The sequence below is a fragment of the Hypanus sabinus genome, chromosome 31 (assembly GCF_030144855.1).
Source record: "Hypanus sabinus isolate sHypSab1 chromosome 31, sHypSab1.hap1, whole genome shotgun sequence".
NCBI classification, from domain to species: Eukaryota; Metazoa; Chordata; class Chondrichthyes; order Myliobatiformes; family Dasyatidae; genus Hypanus; species Hypanus sabinus.
Genome location: NC_082736.1, coordinates 26,154,472 through 26,167,444, shown reverse-complemented (window position 1 = coordinate 26,167,444; position 12,973 = coordinate 26,154,472). Strand labels below are relative to the sequence as shown.

General features: G+C 53.7%; 8 non-coding genes across 8 annotated transcripts; all 8 read left to right on the top strand.

Annotated features, from left to right (window-relative positions):
* Positions 1-815: 815 nt before the first annotated feature.
* trnae-uuc (transfer RNA glutamic acid (anticodon UUC)) lies at positions 816-887 on the top strand. Its single transcript has one exon. It is a non-coding gene; the product is annotated as a tRNA-Glu (tRNA).
* A 2,269-nt stretch (positions 888-3,156) lies between these two features.
* On the top strand, positions 3,157-3,228 carry trnae-uuc (transfer RNA glutamic acid (anticodon UUC)). Its single transcript has one exon. It is a non-coding gene; the product is annotated as a tRNA-Glu (tRNA).
* A 1,232-nt stretch (positions 3,229-4,460) lies between these two features.
* Positions 4,461-4,532, top strand: trnae-uuc (transfer RNA glutamic acid (anticodon UUC)). The gene has a single exon. It is a non-coding gene; the product is annotated as a tRNA-Glu (tRNA).
* Positions 4,533-5,613: 1,081 nt separating this feature from the next.
* trnae-uuc (transfer RNA glutamic acid (anticodon UUC)) lies at positions 5,614-5,685 on the top strand. The gene has a single exon. It is a non-coding gene; the product is annotated as a tRNA-Glu (tRNA).
* A 1,229-nt stretch (positions 5,686-6,914) lies between these two features.
* trnae-uuc (transfer RNA glutamic acid (anticodon UUC)) lies at positions 6,915-6,986 on the top strand. The gene has a single exon. It is a non-coding gene; the product is annotated as a tRNA-Glu (tRNA).
* A 2,269-nt stretch (positions 6,987-9,255) lies between these two features.
* Positions 9,256-9,327, top strand: trnae-uuc (transfer RNA glutamic acid (anticodon UUC)). The gene has a single exon. It is a non-coding gene; the product is annotated as a tRNA-Glu (tRNA).
* Positions 9,328-10,559: 1,232 nt separating this feature from the next.
* On the top strand, positions 10,560-10,631 carry trnae-uuc (transfer RNA glutamic acid (anticodon UUC)). Its single transcript has one exon. It is a non-coding gene; the product is annotated as a tRNA-Glu (tRNA).
* Positions 10,632-11,712: 1,081 nt separating this feature from the next.
* trnae-uuc (transfer RNA glutamic acid (anticodon UUC)) lies at positions 11,713-11,784 on the top strand. Its single transcript has one exon. It is a non-coding gene; the product is annotated as a tRNA-Glu (tRNA).
* Positions 11,785-12,973: the final 1,189 nt, after the last annotated feature.

Below are 12,973 nucleotides of genomic sequence, written 5' to 3'. Positions count from 1 at the left end.
GTCTCCTCCGCACGAGGGGAAACCTTTCCCCTCTCAATTTCCCTCCTCCCCTCCCTACTTCTCTTTCTTTTGCCTCACGTTTTCCATTGTCCCTCTGCCCGAACTCTTTCTTCCTGTCTATTGTCCTACCTCCCCTACCACACATCCCCCCTCTTTCCCTGCCACATATATTCCCTCCTCCTGTACTCCCTGCCTTCTTCCCCTTCTCCTTCGCGTTGCCCCACTCCTGCAACTATTTAGCAGGAAAATAGGCCATGCGGCCCATCTCCTCCATGCTGACAGAGAATCCTATCCATCGAATCGCATGTGTCTGTATTTGGCCGAGTCCCCTCACCTTTCCTATCCGAGTATCTGTCCAAAGTGCCAATTCATTGTTTGTGAATTTGTCTCTATCACTTCCTGGGGCAGACATTCCATAAGATTCCATGTGATATAGGAGCAGAATTAGGCCAGAATAAGGTCGAGTTAGAATTAGCCGTCGAGTCGGCCCAGCCACTTCATCATGGCTGATCCATTTCCCCTCTCAACGCCGACCTTCTGCTTTCGCCCTGCGTAGTCAGGAATCTTTCAGCCTTGGTACTCCAGGTTGGCACAGCCCGGAGTGGCAGTGGGAATAAGCCCCTCTACCTATGAAGTGCTCCAAATGGCGTGCGTCTCTGTCGGCCTCTGAGATTCAAACCCAGTCTTGGCCTTCTGCCAGTCCCGACGTAACCATTTCTAATGATCGACGGCTGCCTTCCACCAATGTCAGCCTTTGCCTTAAATAGACCAATGACTTGGCATCCACAGTATCTCCACTCTCGCCTTTCAGCGTCTCCCACGTAGTCTAGCGTTTAGGATTCCTGGTTTTCACCCAGGCGGCCCGGGTTCGACTCCCGGTGTGGGAAGGGCGTTTTAGGGCGACACGATAACCGCCGATCAGCGTAGTGTAACGCCATTCCAGCGACCCGGGCTCTATTTCCGTAAAGAGCAGGTGAAAGAAAGAAACAGGGTACAGAGGGTCGTGCAGCGTCTGTGGAGGCAGGAGGTTCGGCATCCGAATCGTCTCCGATTTCCCATTCACTCGCCTGACGCTACCCAATCTGCTGGGACCCTCCCAGCACCCGTTATAGTTCACCGTTGAACAGAACCATGCGCTTCGGCCCGTTTAAGCAATGGCAGCCTAGTGCTTTGCCCAGTCCCATCTGCTTCCACCGGTAACACATCACAATTTATCTTCCATCCATCAGGTCGGCTTACAGCTCGCTCCCTCTCTCTCACCACACCTCGAGTGAGCATCCTGCCCCTCAGGTTACTCCTTAAATATTTCACCTTTCACCCTTCACGTAAGACCACTAGTTCTCTCCCGCCCGGTGGGAGAGTCTAAGGCCAAATGGCCCACATTCAGAATAGAAGTAGGTTACCTGTGGAGAGAGATGAGGTGGAATTTCACAGGAGGCCGCGCGTTGGTCGTCAGGCTGTCACCGTTAGCGGTCTCTGTCTCCGCGCAGATCCTCACCGGCGGCTGCTGTGTGCGCGGTGGACGGGGGAAGGTGTCAGGCGAAGACAGAAAATGCCGGAGGAACTCGGCAGATCACGGAGCATCTCCAGAAGGTGGCGGACGGCTGATGTAGATGGAACAGTGCGTGTTCCGGAGGGCAATCGGTGTAACGCACTATATTGACGCGGAAAGGTCAAGGCCAATGCTGGTTTTGACACCAATGACAGCCAGGCGTCCCAGGTTCGACTCCTCGTGTGGGAAGCAAACGTTTTCGGGCGACACAGTAACGCAGTTACACCGACCCGGGGTTTAATGGTATAGGGCATGAGGGACTGCAGATGCAAAAGGAGCCAAGGCAGCCAGGGGGTCGCGCGGCGTCTGTGAATGCAGGAGGTGCGGGGACAGGAGAGGTCGACCATTCCTCTTTGACTCTCCTGACGCTACCCAAGCGGCCGGGTTCCGCCCCGCAACCAGTTATAGAGCGCTGCAGCACAGAAACAGGCTCTTCGGCCCATTTAGTCAGTGGCAGCCTGGTGTTCTGCCTAGCGCCATCTACCTGTAACGGTAACACTTTTACCATTTGAAATTTCTCTTAAATGTTACAATTGAACCTGCATCCACCAGAACCCCTCTCATCTCCATCCCACGAGAGAAGAACTAATCCTTCAAGTAGTTCACCTTTCACCCTTAACCTAACACCCCCAGTTCTCGTCTCACCCAGCCCGATGGAGGAGAAGCCTGCCAATATTCACCCCGCGGAGGAGTTTAGGACCAGAGGGGCCAGCTTCGGAAGAGTCGTACGTCCCTTTCAGAGCGGAGAGGAGGAGGAGGACTACCGCAGGAGAGCGCGCATTCACAGGGGCGTCGGACGACCCCTCCGCTCTGGCCGGCAGCAGTCACCCGCATCCTCCGGCTCTGCCGCGCAGACCTTCACCTGCGGGTGCCGTGTCTGTGGAGGGTTGGGGAGGGTCCGGGTCAAGGGGTTAACATCAAGCTGGGCAACGTACGTAGAGTAACACATGAAATTCCGGAGGAACTCAGCAGATCACGGAGCAGCTCCGGAAGGTCGTCGACAGCTGATGGACTCGGAACAGCGCGTGTTCCTGCGGGGAATCGGTGGAACTCGCTGTATTCACTAACGTTCTTTCAGGCCTCTGTATCTCCTGCCCGGTAGGAAAGGGGAGGAGGGAGAGTGTCCGGGACAGGAGGGATTTTTGATTATGTGGTCCGCTTTCCCGGGGCAGCGAGAAGCGCAGACGGAGTCCAAGAATCCCGTGATCTGCTGGTTTGAAGTGGTTGAGTGATGGTTAGTATCGATTTAGGGGGCCGAAGGGCTTGTTTCTTCGAAGCGTGACAGAGTATGAAGGATGAGGGAGGCAGAGGGAGCCAGGTGAGCCGGAGACGGTGAGTGAAATGCAGAGTATTTGAGGATAACGCAGGAAGACAGTCCCAGAAAACACGGGAACAGGCTATTCGGTCCATCTTGTTGGATCCGACCCATTTCTCGATCTGAAGTAGTTGCTTTTGCCTGTCTTCGGCCTGTCTCCCTCGAAGCCTCTCCTATCCGTTTAAACATTGTTATTGTACCCAGCTGGTTTTACTTACACAACATCCTCTGTATGAAAAAGTTGCTTCTCAAGTCCCTTCGAAGTACCCCGCTATTGTGTTTCAGCGTCTCCCATATGGTCTAGCGGTTAGGATTCCTGGTTTTCACCCAGGCGGCCCGGGTTCGACTCCCGGTATGGGAAGCAAACGTTTTGGGGCATCACAGTAACGTGTCCGTTAGCAGGTGACCAGGGGACGGAGAATAAAATGCCATCACGGCGATCCGTGATCGGTTCCCGAAAGGATTTTGTACGTTCTCACCGTGACCGCGTGGGTTTCCTCGGAGCAACGTTCGGGTTAGTAAATTGTGGGCAGGTTATGTTGGCGCCCGGAACGTGACGGCTCTGGCAGCCAGACCCAGCAGAACCGTCTCTGATCTGATTTGACGGCCAAAGCCGCATTTCACTGTGTGATTCCGTCCTACCTGTGACAGATCGCGCCAATCTTTAAACCTACGCCCTCTCTTGGAAACCCTTGTGATCAGGGGAGAAAAAGGGACTGAGACAATTCACTTTATCTCTGAACGAATTTATACTCCACTACAAGGTCCCTCCTCTGTCTCCTCCGCACGAGGGGAAACCTTTCCCCTCTCAATTTCCCTCCTCCCCTCCCTACTTCTCTTTCTTTTGTCTCACGTGTTCCAATGTCCCTCTGTCCGAACTCTTTCTTCCTCTCTATTTTCCTACCTCCCCTACCCCACATCCCCCCTCTTTCCCTGCCACATATATGCCCTCCTCCTGTACTCCCTGCCTTCTTCCCCTTCTCCTTCGCGTTGCCCCACTCCTGCAACTATTTAGCAGGAAAATAGGCCATGCGGCCCATCTCCTCCATGCTGACAGAGAATCCTATCCATCGAATCCCATGTGTCTGTATTTGGCCGAGTCCCCTCACCTTTCCTATCCGAGTATCTGTCCAAAGTGCCAATTCAGTGTTGTTTGTAAATTTGTCTCTCCCACTTCCTGGGGCAGACATGCCATAAGATTCCTTGTGATATAGGAGCAGAATTAGGCCAGAATTAGGCAGAGGTAGAATTAGCCGTCGAGTCGGCCCAGCCATTTCATCATGGCTGATCCATTTCCCCTCTCAACTCCGACCTTCTGCTTTCGCCCTGTGTAGTCAGGAATCTTTCAGCCTTGGTACTCCAGGTTGTCACAGCCGGGAGTGGCAATGCGAATAAGCCCCACTACCTATGAAGTGCTCCAAATGGCGTGCGTCTCTGACGGCCTCTGAGAAGCGAACCCAATCTTGGCCTTCTGCCAGTCCCGACGGAACCTTTTCTAATGATCGACGGCTGCCTTCCACCAATGTCAGCCTTTGCCTTAAATAGACCAATGACTTGGCATCCACAGTATCTCCACTCTCGCCTTTCAGCGTCTCCCATATGGTCTAGCGGTTAGGGTTCCTGGTTTTCACCCAGGCGGCCCGTGTTCGACTCCCGGTATGGGAAGCAAAAGCTTTGGGGCGACACAGTCAGCAGTGGCTCCCTGCACCGGTAATACGGTCCTCCATGTACCCATCGGAATTTCTCTTAAATGTTACAATTGAACCTGCATCCACCAGATCCCCTGTCGTCTCCATCCCACGAGAGAAGAAATAATCCCTCAGGTTATGTAGTTCACCTTTCACCCTAACACCCCTAGTTCACCTTTCACCCTAACACACCTAGTTCACGTCTCACCCAGCCCGATGGAGGAGAAGCCTGCCAGCATTCACCCCGCGGGGGAGTTTAGGATTCACTCTCCGCTCGGACCGGCAGCATTCACCCGCATCCTCCGGCTCTGCACACCTGCGGGTGCCGTGTCTGTGGAGGGTTGGGGAGGGTCCGGGTCAAGGGGTTAACATCAAGCTGGGCAACGTACGTAGAGTAACACATGAAATGCCGGAGGAACACAGCAGATCACGGAGCAGCTCCGGAAGGTCGCCGACAGCTGATGGACGCGGAACAGCGCGTGTTCCTGCGGGGAATCGGTGGAACTCGCTGTATTCACTAACGTTCTTTCAGGCCTCTGTATCTCCTGCCCGGTAGGAAAGGGGAGGAGGGAGAGTGTCCGGGGCAGGAGGGATTTTTGATTATGTGGTCCGCTTTCCCAGGGCAGCGAGAAGCGCAGACGGAGTCCAAGAATCCCGTGATCTGCTGGTTTGAAGTGGTTGGGTGATGGTTAGTATCGATTTAGGGGGCCGAAGGGCTTGTTTCTTCGAAGCGTGACAGAGTGTGAAGGATGAGAGAAGCAGAGGGAGCCGGGTGTGCCGGAGACGGTGAGTGAAATGCAGAGTATTTGAGGATAACGCAGGAAGACAGTCCCAGAAAACACGGGAACAGGCTATTCGGTCCATCTTGTTGGATCCGACCCATTTCTCGATCTGAAGTAGTTGCTTTTGCCTGTCTTCGGCCTGTCTCCCTCGAAGCCTCTCCTATCCGTTTAAACATTGTTATTGTACCCAGCTGGTTTTACTTACACAACATCCTCTGTATGAAAAAGTTGCTTCTCAAGTCCCTTCGAAGTACCCCGCTATTGTGTTTCAGCGTCTCCCATATGGTCTAGCGGTTAGGATTCCTGGTTTTCACCCAGGCGGCCCGGGTTCGACTCCCGGTATGGGAAGCAAACGTTTTGGGGCATCACAGTAACGTGACCGTTAGCAGGTGACCAGGGGACGGAGAATAAAATGCCATCACGGCGATCCGTGTTCGATTCCCGAAAGGAGTTTGTACGTTCTCGCCGTGACCGCGTGGGTTTCCTCGGAGCAACGTTCGGGTTAGTAAATTGTGGGCAGGTTATGTTGGCGCCCGAAACGTGACGGCTCTGGCAGCCAGATCCGGCAAAACCGTCTCTGATCTGATTTGACGGCCAAAGCTGCATTTCACTGTGTGATTCCGTCCTACCTGTGACAGATCGCGCCAATCTTTAAACCTACGCCCTCTCTTGGAAACCCTCGTGATCAGGGGAGAGAAAGGGACTGAGACAGTTCACTTTATCTATGAACGAATTTATACTCCACTACAAGGTCCCTCCTCTGTCTCCTCCGCACGAGGGGAAACCTTTCCCCTCTCAATTTCCCTCCTCCCCTCCCTACTTCTCTTTCTTTTGCCTCACGTTTTCCATTGTCCCTCTGCCCGAACTCTTTCTTCCTGTCTATTGTCCTACCTCCCCTACCACACATCCCCCCTCTTTCCCTGCCACATATATTCCCTCCTCCTGTACTCCCTGCCTTCTTCCCCTTCTCCTTCGCGTTGCCCCACTCCTGCAACTATTTAGCAGGAAAATAGGCCATGCGGCCCATCTCCTCCATGCTGACAGAGAATCCTATCCATCGAATCGCATGTGTCTGTATTTGGCCGAGTCCCCTCACCTTTCCTATCCGAGTATCTGTCCAAAGTGCCAATTCATTGTTTGTGAATTTGTCTCTATCACTTCCTGGGGCAGACATTCCATAAGATTCCATGTGATATAGGAGCAGAATTAGGCCAGAATAAGGTCGAGTTAGAATTAGCCGTCGAGTCGGCCCAGCCACTTCATCATGGCTGATCCATTTCCCCTCTCAACGCCGACCTTCTGCTTTCGCCCTGCGTAGTCAGGAATCTTTCAGCCTTGGTACTCCAGGTTGGCACAGCCCGGAGTGGCAGTGGGAATAAGCCCCTCTACCTATGAAGTGCTCCAAATGGCGTGCGTCTCTGTCGGCCTCTGAGATTCAAACCCAGTCTTGGCCTTCTGCCAGTCCCGACGTAACCATTTCTAATGATCGACGGCTGCCTTCCACCAATGTCAGCCTTTGCCTTAAATAGACCAATGACTTGGCATCCACAGTATCTCCACTCTCGCCTTTCAGCGTCTCCCACGTAGTCTAGCGTTTAGGATTCCTGGTTTTCACCCAGGCGGCCCGGGTTCGACTCCCGGTGTGGGAAGGGCGTTTTAGGGCGACACGATAACCGCCGATCAGCGTAGTGTAACGCCATTCCAGCGACCCGGGCTCTATTTCCGTAAAGAGCAGGTGAAAGAAAGAAACAGGGTACAGAGGGTCGTGCAGCGTCTGTGGAGGCAGGAGGTTCGGCATCCGAATCGTCTCCGATTTCCCATTCACTCGCCTGACGCTACCCAATCTGCTGGGACCCTCCCAGCACCCGTTATAGTTCACCGTTGAACAGAACCATGCGCTTCGGCCCGTTTAGGCAATGGCAGCCTAGTGCTTTGCCCAGTCCCATCTGCTTCCACCGGTAACACATCACAATTTATCTTCCATCCATCAGGTCGGCTTACAGCTCGCTCCCTCTCTCTCACCACACCTCGAGTGAGCATCCTGCCCCTCAGGTTACTCCTTAAATATTTCACCTTTCACCCTTCACGTAAGACCACTAGTTCTCTCCCGCCCGGTGGGAGAGTCTAAGGCCAAATGGCCCACATTCAGAATAGAAGTAGGTTACCTGTGGAGAGAGATGAGGTGGAATTTCACAGGAGGCCGCGCGTTGGTCGTCAGGCTGTCACCGTTAGCGGTCTCTGTCTCCGCGCAGATCCTCACCGGCGGCTGCTGTGTGCGCGGTGGACGGGGGAAGGTGTCAGGCGAAGACAGAAAATGCCGGAGGAACTCGGCAGATCACGGAGCATCTCCAGAAGGTGGCGGACGGCTGATGTAGATGGAACAGTGCGTGTTCCGGAGGGCAATCGGTGTAACGCACTATATTGACGCGGAAAGGTCAAGGCCAATGCTGGTTTTGACACCAATGACAGCCAGGCGTCCCAGGTTCGACTCCTCGTGTGGGAAGCAAACGTTTTCGGGCGACACAGTAACGCAGTTACACCGACCCGGGGTTTAATGGTATAGGGCATGAGGGACTGCAGATGCAAAAGGAGCCAAGGCAGCCAGGGGGTCGCGCGGCGTCTGTGAATGCAGGAGGTGCGGGGACAGGAGAGGTCGACCATTCCTCTTTGACTCTCCTGACGCTACCCAAGCGGCCGGGTTCCGCCCCGCAACCAGTTATAGAGCGCTGCAGCACAGAAACAGGCTCTTCGGCCCATTTAGTCAGTGGCAGCCTGGTGTTCTGCCTAGCGCCATCTACCTGTAACGGTAACACTTTTACCATTTGAAATTTCTCTTAAATGTTACAATTGAACCTGCATCCACCAGAACCCCTCTCATCTCCATCCCACGAGAGAAGAACTAATCCTTCAAGTAGTTCACCTTTCACCCTTAACCTAACACCCCCAGTTCTCGTCTCACCCAGCCCGATGGAGGAGAAGCCTGCCAATATTCACCCCGCGGAGGAGTTTAGGACCAGAGGGGCCAGCTTCGGAAGAGTCGTACGTCCCTTTCAGAGCGGAGAGGAGGAGGAGGACTACCGCAGGAGAGCGCGCATTCACAGGGGCGTCGGACGACCCCTCCGCTCTGGCCGGCAGCAGTCACCCGCATCCTCCGGCTCTGCCGCGCAGACCTTCACCTGCGGGTGCCGTGTCTGTGGAGGGTTGGGGAGGGTCCGGGTCAAGGGGTTAACATCAAGCTGGGCAACGTACGTAGAGTAACACATGAAATGCCGGAGGAACACAGCAGATCACGGAGCAGCTCCGGAAGGTCGCCGACAGCTGATGGACTCGGAACAGCGCGTGTTCCTGCGGGGAATCGGTGGAACTCGCTGTATTCACTAACGTTCTTTCAGGCCTCTGTATCTCCTGCCCGGTAGGAAAGGGGAGGAGGGAGAGTGTCCGGGACAGGAGGGATTTTTGATTATGTGGTCCGCTTTCCCGGGGCAGCGAGAAGCGCAGACGGAGTCCAAGAATCCCGTGATCTGCTGGTTTGAAGTGGTTGAGTGATGGTTAGTATCGATTTAGGGGGCCGAAGTGCTTGTTTCTTCGAAGCGTGACAGAGTATGAAGGATGAGGGAGGCAGAGGGAGCCAGGTGAGCCGGAGACGGTGAGTGAAATGCAGAGTATTTGAGGATAACGCAGGAAGACAGTCCCAGAAAACACGGGAACAGGCTATTCGGTCCATCTTGTTGGATCCGACCCATTTCTCGATCTGAAGTAGTTGCTTTTGCCTGTCTTCGGCCTGTCTCCCTCGAAGCCTCTCCTATCCGTTTAAACATTGTTATTGTACCCAGCTGGTTTTACTTACACAACATCCTCTGTATGAAAAAGTTGCTTCTCAAGTCCCTTCGAAGTACCCCGCTATTGTGTTTCAGCGTCTCCCATATGGTCTAGCGGTTAGGATTCCTGGTTTTCACCCAGGCGGCCCGGGTTCGACTCCCGGTATGGGAAGCAAACGTTTTGGGGCATCACAGTAACGTGTCCGTTAGCAGGTGACCAGGGGACGGAGAATAAAATGCCATCACGGCGATCCGTGATCGGTTCCCGAAAGGATTTTGTACGTTCTCACCGTGACCGCGTGGGTTTCCTCGGAGCAACGTTCGGGTTAGTAAATTGTGGGCAGGTTATGTTGGCGCCCGGAACGTGACGGCTCTGGCAGCCAGACCCAGCAGAACCGTCTCTGATCTGATTTGACGGCCAAAGCCGCATTTCACTGTGTGATTCCGTCCTACCTGTGACAGATCGCGCCAATCTTTAAACCTACGCCCTCTCTTGGAAACCCTTGTGATCAGGGGAGAAAAAGGGACTGAGACAATTCACTTTATCTCTGAACGAATTTATACTCCACTACAAGGTCCCTCCTCTGTCTCCTCCGCACGAGGGGAAACCTTTCCCCTCTCAATTTCCCTCCTCCCCTCCCTACTTCTCTTTCTTTTGTCTCACGTGTTCCAATGTCCCTCTGTCCGAACTCTTTCTTCCTCTCTATTTTCCTACCTCCCCTACACCACATCCCCCCTCTTTCCCTGCCACATATATGCCCTCCTCCTGTACTCCCTGCCTTCTTCCCCTTCTCCTTCGCGTTGCCCCACTCCTGCAACTATTTAGCAGGAAAATAGGCCATGCGGCCCATCTCCTCCATGCTGACAGAGAATCCTATCCATCGAATCCCATGTGTCTGTATTTGGCCGAGTCCCCTCACCTTTCCTATCCGAGTATCTGTCCAAAGTGCCAATTCAGTGTTGTTTGTAAATTTGTCTCTCCCACTTCCTGGGGCAGACATGCCATAAGATTCCTTGTGATATAGGAGCAGAATTAGGCCAGAATTAGGCAGAGGTAGAATTAGCCGTCGAGTCGGCCCAGCCATTTCATCATGGCTGATCCATTTCCCCTCTCAACTCCGACCTTCTGCTTTCGCCCTGTGTAGTCAGGAATCTTTCAGCCTTGGTACTCCAGGTTGTCACAGCCGGGAGTGGCAATGCGAATAAGCCCCACTACCTATGAAGTGCTCCAAATGGCGTGCGTCTCTGACGGCCTCTGAGAAGCGAACCCAATCTTGGCCTTCTGCCAGTCCCGACGGAACCTTTTCTAATGATCGACGGCTGCCTTCCACCAATGTCAGCCTTTGCCTTAAATAGACCAATGACTTGGCATCCACAGTATCTCCACTCTCGCCTTTCAGCGTCTCCCATATGGTCTAGCGGTTAGGGTTCCTGGTTTTCACCCAGGCGGCCCGTGTTCGACTCCCGGTATGGGAAGCAAAAGCTTTGGGGCGACACAGTCAGCAGTGGCTCCCTGCACCGGTAATACGGTCCTCCATGTACCCATCGGAATTTCTCTTAAATGTTACAATTGAACCTGCATCCACCAGATCCCCTGTCGTCTCCATCCCACGAGAGAAGAAATAATCCCTCAGGTTATGTAGTTCACCTTTCACCCTAACACCCCTAGTTCACCTTTCACCCTAACACACCTAGTTCACGTCTCACCCAGCCCGATGGAGGAGAAGCCTGCCAGCATTCACCCCGCGGGGGAGTTTAGGATTCACTCTCCGCTCGGACCGGCAGCATTCACCCGCATCCTCCGGCTCTGCACACCTGCGGGTGCCGTGTCTGTGGAGGGTTGGGGAGGGTCCGGGTCAAGGGGTTAACATCAAGCTGGGCAACGTACGTAGAGTAACACATGAAATGCCGGAGGAACACAGCAGATCACGGAGCAGCTCCGGAAGGTCGCCGACAGCTGATGGACGCGGAACAGCGCGTGTTCCTGCGGGGAATCGGTGGAACTCGCTGTATTCACTAACGTTCTTTCAGGCCTCTGTATCTCCTGCCCGGTAGGAAAGGGGAGGAGGGAGAGTGTCCGGGGCAGGAGGGATTTTTGATTATGTGGTCCGCTTTCCCAGGGCAGCGAGAAGCGCAGACGGAGTCCAAGAATCCCGTGATCTGCTGGTTTGAAGTGGTTGGGTGATGGTTAGTATCGATTTAGGGGGCCGAAGGGCTTGTTTCTTCGAAGCGTGACAGAGTGTGAAGGATGAGAGAAGCAGAGGGAGCCGGGTGTGCCGGAGACGGTGAGTGAAATGCAGAGTATTTGAGGATAACGCAGGAAGACAGTCCCAGAAAACACGGGAACAGGCTATTCGGTCCATCTTGTTGGATCCGACCCATTTCTCGATCTGAAGTAGTTGCTTTTGCCTGTCTTCGGCCTGTCTCCCTCGAAGCCTCTCCTATCCGTTTAAACATTGTTATTGTACCCAGCTGGTTTTACTTACACAACATCCTCTGTATGAAAAAGTTGCTTCTCAAGTCCCTTCGAAGTACCCCGCTATTGTGTTTCAGCGTCTCCCATATGGTCTAGCGGTTAGGATTCCTGGTTTTCACCCAGGCGGCCCGGGTTCGACTCCCGGTATGGGAAGCAAACGTTTTGGGGCATCACAGTAACGTGACCGTTAGCAGGTGACCAGGGGACGGAGAATAAAATGCCATCACGGCGATCCGTGTTCGATTCCCGAAAGGAGTTTGTACGTTCTCGCCGTGACCGCGTGGGTTTCCTCGGAGCAACGTTCGGGTTAGTAAATTGTGGGCAGGTTATGTTGGCGCCCGAAACGTGACGGCTCTGGCAGCCAGATCCGGCAAAACCGTCTCTGATCTGATTTGACGGCCAAAGCTGCATTTCACTGTGTGATTCCGTCCTACCTGTGACAGATCGCGCCAATCTTTAAACCTACGCCCTCTCTTGGAAACCCTCGTGATCAGGGGAGAGAAAGGGACTGAGACAGTTCACTTTATCTATGAACGAATTTATACTCCACTACAAGGTCCCTCCTCTGTCTCCTCCGCACGAGGGGAAACCTTTCCCCTCTCAATTTCCCTCCTCCCCTCCCTACTTCTCTTTCTTTTGCCTCACGTTTTCCATTGTCCCTCTGCCCGAACTCTTTCTTCCTGTCTATTGTCCTACCTCCCCTACCACACATCCCCCCTCTTTCCCTGCCACATATATTCCCTCCTCCTGTACTCCCTGCCTTCTTCCCCTTCTCCTTCGCGTTGCCCCACTCCTGCAACTATTTAGCAGGAAAATAGGCCATGCGGCCCATCTCCTCCATGCTGACAGAGAATCCTATCCATCGAATCGCATGTGTCTGTATTTGGCCGAGTCCCCTCACCTTTCCTATCCGAGTATCTGTCCAAAGTGCCAATTCATTGTTTGTGAATTTGTCTCTATCACTTCCTGGGGCAGACATTCCATAAGATTCCATGTGATATAGGAGCAGAATTAGGCCAGAATAAGGTCGAGTTAGAATTAGCCGTCGAGTCGGCCCAGCCACTTCATCATGGCTGATCCATTTCCCCTCTCAACGCCGACCTTCTGCTTTCGCCCTGCGTAGTCAGGAATCTTTCAGCCTTGGTACTCCAGGTTGGCACAGCCCGGAGTGGCAGTGGGAATAAGCCCCTCTACCTATGAAGTGCTCCAAATGGCGTGCGTCTCTGTCGGCCTCTGAGATTCAAACCCAGTCTTGGCCTTCTGCCAGTCCCGACGTAACCATTTCTAATGATCGACGGCTGCCTTCCACCAATGTCAGCCTTTGCCTTAAATAGACCAATGA